Source organism: Phyllopteryx taeniolatus, chromosome 21 (genome assembly GCF_024500385.1).
Source record: "Phyllopteryx taeniolatus isolate TA_2022b chromosome 21, UOR_Ptae_1.2, whole genome shotgun sequence".
Lineage (NCBI taxonomy): Eukaryota > Metazoa > Chordata > Actinopteri > Syngnathiformes > Syngnathidae > Phyllopteryx > Phyllopteryx taeniolatus.
The window spans coordinates 13,328,289-13,336,592 of record NC_084522.1 but is presented as its reverse complement, the minus strand read 5'-3'; positions in this window follow the sequence as shown (position 1 = coordinate 13,336,592).

Here is an 8,304-nt window from a genome sequence, read left to right as displayed (position 1 = left end):
CCTGTCTCCGTCTTTTTTGGTCACGCGCAGATTGAAAAACTCTTGTCAGGGGTGATATTGTCACAGTTACTTTCATAACTTCCTTGATGTATGTACTGTTTTTTGTTTTTAGGTTTTAATGATTTTGCTGTCATATGCCACGACACTTTACAGCGAGCTCTGCCCTGACCAATTGAAACTCAGCCCCTCGGTTCAACTTCAGTGCTTGGCAGCAAAATACCACCAGTTGGCGCCAAAGCAATATGTGAGTAGCACAATTTCTGTCACACAGTTCTGAGGTTCAGGGTTTGAATGTTCTCCTCCTGCTTCTGTTGATTTTCTGCAAGTACTCCAGCTTCCTCCCACATCCCAAATACATATGCATGTTACGCTAACTCAAGACTTGTCCATAAGTGTGAATGTTTGTTTGTCTATGTGTGTTCCGTTATTGGGTGGCAGCCATGAATGTGTAAACTAGACCGCTTGTAGTCAAAAGTCTGCTGGTGTAGGCTCCAGCTCAGCTGCAATAATGACGTGGACAAGCACTATAGAAAATGGATGGATGGATGGATGGACGGACAGTCATGTGGACTATTGTCTTTCAAAAACATATTGTAAAGGGACACAATCAAAACGACAATTTGTAATACTGTATAGAACTCGCAATTGATCTTGTTACTACCCATGTCACATGTTGTATTAGCAGCCACACATGCCCATGTCAGAACACTGCCTCCACTGTGTTTGATGTAAGATGCGGTATGCTTTGGATCATAAAGGGTCCCTTTCCTTCTCCTTATCTTCCTGTAATTCTTTCCAAAATAATCAGATTCCAGATCGTATGTGTGTGGGTGGGGTTGGGGGTCTGCATGGTCTGTATTTAGAACTTGTGCCAAGCCGCAACAGCTCAATTGGACCATCCCCAGGAAATATGCACAGATAATACATTGTTGAGAGAAGGCCTTTCAATTTAATGGCTTGCCACAGGTAGCAGTTGTCTTGAGTGTTAAAAATGCGATAATATAATGCAAATAATGCAGATGTTCTGACCACTATTCCATTATTATTAGTAGTAGTAGTAGTGCTAGGAGGAGGAGGAGGAGGAGGAGGTGTGGTGGGAAGTAACCAAGTGCAAATACTTCCTGTCTGTGCTTTATTCATTTATTTTTCTGATGACATTTTACTTACTCCTTGCCTCTTCCCTACACGATATCAGTACTTGTACTTCTTATACTAAACACAAATATAAATGCAATACTCTTGTTTTTGCACCCATCGTTTGTGAGCTGAGCTCAAAGATCTTTTTCTATGCCCATTTCTCTCAAATATGGTTCACAAATCTAAATCTGTGTTCGTGAGCGCTTGTCCTTTGCTGAGATAATCCATCACATGTGCCATATTAACATGCTGATGAGACAGCATGATTATTGAACAGATGGGCCTCAGACTGCCCACAATAAAAGACCACTCTAAAGGTTTTAACACGCGGCACAATGCCACAGATGATGCAAGTTTTGACAGAGCGTGCAATTGGCAGGCTGTTGCCTATGAGTTGAATGTTGATTTTTCTACCATAAACAAGCTCCAAAGAGGTTTCAGCTAATTTGGCAGTAGCGGCGTCACAACCGCAGACCACGTGTAACCACACCAGCCAATTAACCACCACATCCAGCATCTTCATGTCCAGGATCGCCTGAGATCAGCAATTTCAGCACAAACTGTCCGAAACCATCTGAAGATTTGTGAACATTTTGCAGCCCAATCCAATACAATAATTTGCCTTTCATTTTTGAACATTTTTCTAAAACAAGAAGAAAGAAAGAGGGGAAAAAAAAAAAAAAAACACACATTCAATGAGAAAAAGTCAAATAGCCTCAATTGAACATTTGCATTTACCATGAACTGGATGACTGAGAAATGCAGCCCTATGGGGGACCTGTCAGGGTTATTTTAACCAACATGTTCACACCAAGGAAGGAGACAGAAGTAAGAATCACAACTTGAGTTAAGTAACTTTGCAAAGTGAGAGCAGCTACAAGAACAAGCACCGCGCTTATCTCTCCCAACTCCTCTGAGGTGCCTGTCCTTGCGCAGCGCTTTTTATGAAGGCTTGAGTAGGTGGTATCACATTCCATGACCTTTTAAGGAATTTATTTGTTATCAAAATGGGTCAGTGCCTGGAGGTGTGGGGGTTCGTATGTTATATGTATGTTACATTGACCACGACGCAAACTCCTCCTTATGCCGCAGTTAATATCAAGTACTATTCGATTTTATAAAACCATTATCCCCATGTCAGTCATTTCCTCATGATTTGTTTCCCATGCTTTAATGCTAGTATTTATAGAAATAGACATTGCCTCTCGTGTAGGGTGCGTTGAGGAAGCAGGCATCTTTATACAAATGGATCCATTTTTTACTTTTACAATCATTGAAACGTACCTGTCTTCGTTAAATATATATGTGATACATTCCAACCTTCATGGAGTATGTCATGATGTTCTTTCGGCATAAATCGTGGCAATAATATCAATACCATCAATACAGACTTTGATGGTTTGGACACGTCCGGAGGAGAAATAGTGAGTATATTGGTAGAAGGATGATGAGGATGGAGCTGCCAGGCAAGAGAGCAAGAGGAAGACCAAAGAGAAGGTTGATGGATGTAGTGAGGGAAGACATGAGGGCAGTTGGAGGATGCAGGAGATAGGCTTCCATGGAAAAGGATGACGCGCTGTGGCGACCCCTAAAGGGACAAGCCGAAAGGAAACGAAGAAGAAGATGAACTGGATGACCGAGAATGTGCACAGACATGAAGAAAAAAAAAACACAATTCTTAGCAATTATGCTATTAGGCTAATGATTTGAAATACATTAGAGAAGCTCTAATGGAAACACATTCTTTTGATAGCATTAAAGTCTAACCAACGCTAGATACAGTCGATCTTAAACAGTGTTGGGAAGATGACTTTGGAAATGTAGTTGGTTACAGTTACAAGTTGCCCTATTGAAAATGTAACAGCAGTGTAACTATTTCAATTACTTTCTTTAAGTAATATAACTCAATACATTTGACTGCATTTTGACTACTCTTCTTAATTTTGAATGAATGCATCAACAGGACCCGAGGATGTTTCTGCTATATAAAAAAAAAAAAAAGTGGATGGAAATGAAAATGCATAATAAAACAATGTTTGTGTTGCATTGTGTGTGTACAGCATGCGGAGAACCACCATACTATGTTGACCTAATGACAAATGTGCACAATATCGCGTCATTTGACAACCCAGAGACATGAATGTTCCAGAAAATGTCAAAAACCATAAAGATGAAACTGTTCAAAAGTCAATGTTTTTATGTGGTCAAGAGTAACAAGTCTAACCTTTTCAAAATCTCAGACAAACTAATTGCACCACAAAGTGCGAAGCTCCACTTTGGTCATATTTGGAAAACTATGTCATGCTTGAGACTACAGCAGAAAGGCACATGACCAGAGAGAGCCAATCACAAGCATCGGCTTTAGAAAGAGGAAATGATATGGAGAAAAAAAATCCAAGATTTTGTGGCCGTTTTTCAAATATAGCTAAAATTCTAATCATGGAAATTTCTAAACGCAGCTATGATTTAATTACACATTTTCTCCCAGTAATGAAATGGATTACAATTACATAAAATGTATTAAATTATGCAATGACCTGATTTTTTTTTTTTTAATCATCTCAGTATGAGCAAAAATTATGCTCGTAAAAAAGGGAAACTACTGTAGTTTTTATGCTGGTTTTTTTTTTTTTTTTTCTGTTGTGCCATGTTATCAAACGGGTATTGTATCTCATTTATGAATCAGTAAATACAATTTCACCAGTCTTTTTTTAAAAATTATTATTATTTGAAGGTGGAGTTCTGCAAACACTGAAGCATTACGCTGCGTGCGTTTTGTCTTGACATCAGAGGAGGGCGATGTTGGACAACTGGATAGAGCTGATGCAGACATGATTATGTGTGCATGTGTGAAGAATTGGATTGAAGTCTTGGTTCACATGCACTCAATGGTCACTTCATTAGGCACAGTCTAAAAAGATCCATTGGGGAATCATTATTATTTTGGATTTTATTTTTATTTTTTTTAAGTAATAATGCACAGTTTAGAAGTATGATGCACCTCTCAGTATGATGCATCGCAGTTCTAAACCACTGCACACTACGATGTCAATCAAAATTGAACATTATCTTTGTAAATGCAAAATATATGTATTCAAAAAAAGCCCTTGCCTTGAATGTCATTACGGTATGGAAGTGACCCAAACATTGTTCTCATCATAGCTTAGTGAACATACGCTCACACAACCCTGAGGAGGTCTTGCACTCGCCTTTCATTCTGGTTTGCAGGTTGCCATGGCGATGCAGCATACATCAATTAAAGCTGCCAGAATGCATTGTCTGGCAAAATATTTGATGTTTCAATCAAGACCTCCTCCTGAGGTGCAATCAAAGTCACAACCCATTTTGATCTCTGCAGGCCCAGTCAGTTCTGTTGTTGTTGTCTGTTTGTTTTGTTTTTTTAAGGAGACATGATTCTAGTTTAAGCCAGTTTGCAGTTGTCTTAACAACGTTCCTGTGACATGCTTTCGTCAAAATATATTAATGTCAAAAAAGTATTATCTGACAGTTTATACTCAATATTTGGTCTTTCTGAAATGTGTTGGTTTCAGGTGAGCCAGCCTTCGTCCAGACCCACAAACTGCTGGACCAATGGCGAGTCTGACTTTCGTTACTACGACGACCAGTAGACTGCATCTCACCTCTCCTCTTTCGTGGCTCTGGGCTGTTTGTTTGTGGGTGGGAAAAAAAAAAAAAAAAAAGTATTTCATCACAACACGGTGACTCGTGCGCATGATTCTCAACTGACACTTTTTGGGTGGGTAAAAAAAAATGACACATATTTGAATTCTGATTTTTTTTGTTTGTTTTTGTTTTGTACAGTACAGAGCCATACCAAGTTCCCACATGGAACATATGAAGGTAAGGGACCGGAAATGTTACTCACTTGTGCTCTATCACTAGTGTACTCTGTAAACAGATACTGTGCAGCTCTAAAGACACTACATTGTCTGTAAGTGTGAATGCATGTTTTTCTATTTAGTATGCGCCCTGCAATTGACTAGTGAACAGTCCACGGCAGGGATGGGCAACTTAAATGACGGAGGAGCCCACAATTTTTTGTCAGCACTACCACTTCTTAACCAGATGTATGACAAAAATGCCATTTCAAATAAGGACAAAATACATGCATACACTGTCTATTTTCTTTATTGAACCAATGTACATGACCGTATCTTAATACAGTTCATGCTCAATTGCATGTATAAAAGATCCACTCTTCAACAACAAAGGGTTTGAAGCAAACCATTCTTAACCGCATACTGTGATTTTGTTTTTCAGTGCGAAGGACTCGCTTACATAAAAATACCATACAAAACTGCTGAATAGCAAACCAACAGAAGTGCAAGAACTTTCACAAAAATCCACTTACTCAAAATTTTAATATCATACTATGTTTGTCCTGCATGTCATTCAAAATCCCCAAATTATGAGGCCAACTCACTTTGCAGTAGAGGGCAGTTCACACTCAGGATTGCGACAATATTCACGGGGTTAAAGATGTCCATGTTTTTTGGAGGACACACATTTTAGTAACTCGTCAGGCACTTGAAAGGAAAAGTCAACGGTTCTTGGTGGAGGGGGGTACTTTTGATTTGAGATCTGCCACGAGAGCAGCCCATAATAGCTTCAGTACACTTCTCGCCTTTCACTTTGGTTCCCAGCATGCACTGCACCATGCAATGCTGAACTTCTGCCACAACAATTACATTCATCATTATTGTTTGCGTGTGTTCATGTTACCCGTAGTTCGTTGAACGTGTGCCTTATTTCACTGTAAGGTTACAGATGTGTTGCCATCTAGTGGCGAACGGTGTTGTCCTAAATTAAAACTGATCGGGTATTTACAATTTTCCAAAAGAGACCGAACTAACAATAAATAGTGCATTTTAAATATCATGTACCCTTTAAATACTAAATATTCAAATGATTTCTATATCCATGCATCACCCGTTTTCAGCAATTGTTGACACAGCAATTGACAGCATGTTCCGTTTCAAAGTGTTTGTCTTGTTGATCACAAGACATTCGAGCGCCATTTTAATCTTGCCCTTATAAGGAAGACGTCACTCCACGTAATTGCCTCCATCAGTCATCCCCAGTGTGCTGTCACAATGATTTAGAACTAATTCAGCACTTCATATTTTGAAAGTGCCCAATATTCATTTTGCCACATAGAGGTCGGTCACTGTCTTATTTCTGGTTACTTCTCCCTGACAACTGCAGCAAATGCTAGTCACGTGAGGCTGTTAGTGTTGCTGTGTGCTCTCATGCCTTTGTGCTCACTTTTGGTGTCCTTTCTCCGCGCCCCCGACCTCATCCCCCCCTATTCACCACAGAGGCCACTGTAACTTTATTTAGGAGGCGTGAAAGATGCTCTGTCACATGTGAGCGATTGAGGGCAACCAGGAGGAGGATCGATTCGATGCGATGCAAGCACAGTGACTAAGTGGTCCCCCTTTAATGAAGTGCCTCCAACACTTGGTGTGTTGTCGTTTTTGTTTGTTTGTTTGTTTGTTTGTTTGTTTTGGAGTCTGAGAAGGAACATTGATTTTAGGATGAAAGTGAAAGAGTTGGAGGCAAATGCTTTCACTCATCTTGGGGCGTTTGTTAATAGATGCTCTTGTCTGTAAGGTCGAAGATAATCTATCGATCTCGGTTCAATCAATCGAGCTGTCTTTCTTTCTTTCTGTCTGGCTGACTGACTGTCTATCAATCCATCTATCGACCTGCCAGTCTGTCTGTCTATCCATCTATTTTTCTACCCATCTATTCACCCACCTGTCTGTCCACCGTCTTTTCGGTCTTCATCCATCCGTCGGCCAGTCTATTTATCTGTCGATTGAGCCATCTGTTCCTTCTCCAGGCAACTATCTCTTGAGTGTTCAGCGAGTTATTCTCTGTACAGTGTCTGATAGTTTCGTGATCGCTGCAGAGTAAAGTGCGCAGTCCCGGGGCAGCCGTTGAACATTCATCTGTTGTCGTGAGTATTGATGCCAGCCCGAATTAGCCTCTCAGGAAAGTAACAAGGGGCGTATATGTCAAGCTGAAGGTGCGAGGACACGCTCGCTGCAGTCGTCAACACCGCTGGTATTTTCCAAGTTTTCTCAGATCTACACTTCACCTTACGTCAAACGATTTCATGGAGAGGTTTCTTGAACCAAGTGAAATGTTGAGAAGGCAACGGTTGATCTGAAGATGTTGAACAGCATTTTGGCGTGTGACATTTTGCTCGTAGACGCTTTCATATCTCCGGCTCAGGTTGGTGCCTCGCTTTTCTTTGCTTCTCTTGTTAAGAGGTGAGGCGGGCCTACAGGTTGCCAGTGAGGTTCCGTGTGTTTGTGAGCAAAATTGTTGCACGGTACCATGCAAAAGGCTGCCACTACCTTTGTTGTATTTCAATGATGGTTTGCACAGCAGTGGTCGCACCCTAACCCTGCTCCCTAACTTTAATACCAACCCACACGCTCACACTAATCCCTACATTTTAGCCTCTATTAACCCTTACAGTAACCGTAACCAACCCTAACCTCTAATCCCTAACACCGAACCCCAACAATATTCTTATTTCCTAACCCTGTGCACTAACCCACCCTTACACAGATCACTAAATCCAATTTTCTTTCACTGGAAAATACTAAATAATAAAACGGATAACAGTACAGTGAACAGCATTATATGAAATACCACCCACCATTATAAATAGCTAGTTCAAAAAAACACACACAGATGTTTAATGTTGTTTAACATGTAATTGAATTCCCCGTGATTAAAAAAAAAAAAAAAAGCCTGCTAAAAATGACTCAATGGTCTGACTTTTATTGACAACAGTGCGACATTAATATTCAATTAATATTTAGACTGGCAAGAATATAGACTACTATTAGATTCTCTCCCTTTCTGGTGATGAATGTATTTGGTACCAAAGTAAGAAATCAAAAGAGAAATTCAATATGAGAAAACTGTCATTGTTTCAGCTCTTGCAGTCTCACAGAAGCACTAATTCATCATACGCTTTATGCAAAGATGATTAATAACATGAGTCACGCCATGACGGATTATGGTGATTTACGCCACTATCAGCCAGTATAAAAATAAAGCAAGGTGGCATGTAAGCCCCAAAGAGGTAGTTGACTTTGACGAGAACCTATAGCAGATCCTTCATGT